The sequence below is a fragment of the Polyodon spathula genome, chromosome 30 (genome assembly GCF_017654505.1).
Source record: "Polyodon spathula isolate WHYD16114869_AA chromosome 30, ASM1765450v1, whole genome shotgun sequence".
NCBI classification, from domain to species: Eukaryota; Metazoa; Chordata; class Actinopteri; order Acipenseriformes; family Polyodontidae; genus Polyodon; species Polyodon spathula.
Window position 1 is genome coordinate 2,956,613 of NC_054563.1, and position 830 is coordinate 2,957,442.

Consider the following 830-nt stretch of genomic DNA (forward strand, 5'->3'; position numbering starts at 1 on the left):
AGGCTATGCCTGCAAGTACTTTAATTACCGATCGTGGAATTAAAGGAGTGAAACTGAGGCTTTCATGTTCTTAACTTCTCATTAGTCTCATCAGATGTATCACTGGTCCCCTGCTGATTGTGATGTGAACCTTTTAGTTGTTCTTTTACTTTACTTTGGGATTTTAAGATTTTTCATGAACAGTACTTTAATGATATGCTGCAGATGGAAATAGAACTCCCATTGCATAGCATTTTGATCCATTCCTAGAATGGGTAAAACCACTGGGCAGTCTGTGCACTGTTGCTTCCTGATAGCTACGGTAATCATTTCCTGTGCTCTAGATCACATGGCCAGATTGCAGTTTGATTTTTGGAGTGGAACCCATATGCATCACTGGGAGTGACTAGGTACCTATATACCTGGTCAGAAACAAGCAAAGAACAAAAATGTCTTCCACAAAACAAAAAGGGTGTCTGTAATAATGTTGCTTCGGGACTTTTCAGCTGGACATTTGTTCTGCATATTTAAAAGGTCTAGCCATAGCATATCTGGCTTTGAGCCATGAAGACTTGATTGAATGATCACCATACACACATGTAGTCCTGTGCAGTTGGTCTTTTATACATACTGTAGTTTTAAGACTCCTATTGGAAGTTACTACAAAGGTACATGAATGATCACGTTTTAATCAGCAAATACTGACAGCCCTTAAGTGACCAGTACAGCTCTGCAAAGGATGCGTGGATAGTCAATATCCGATCAGTTGGTGCTACTGAACTACTGTACACCAGCAGTAGAGCATGAGGTACAATATTTTGATGGCATATAAACTGATTGTTTATAATCCT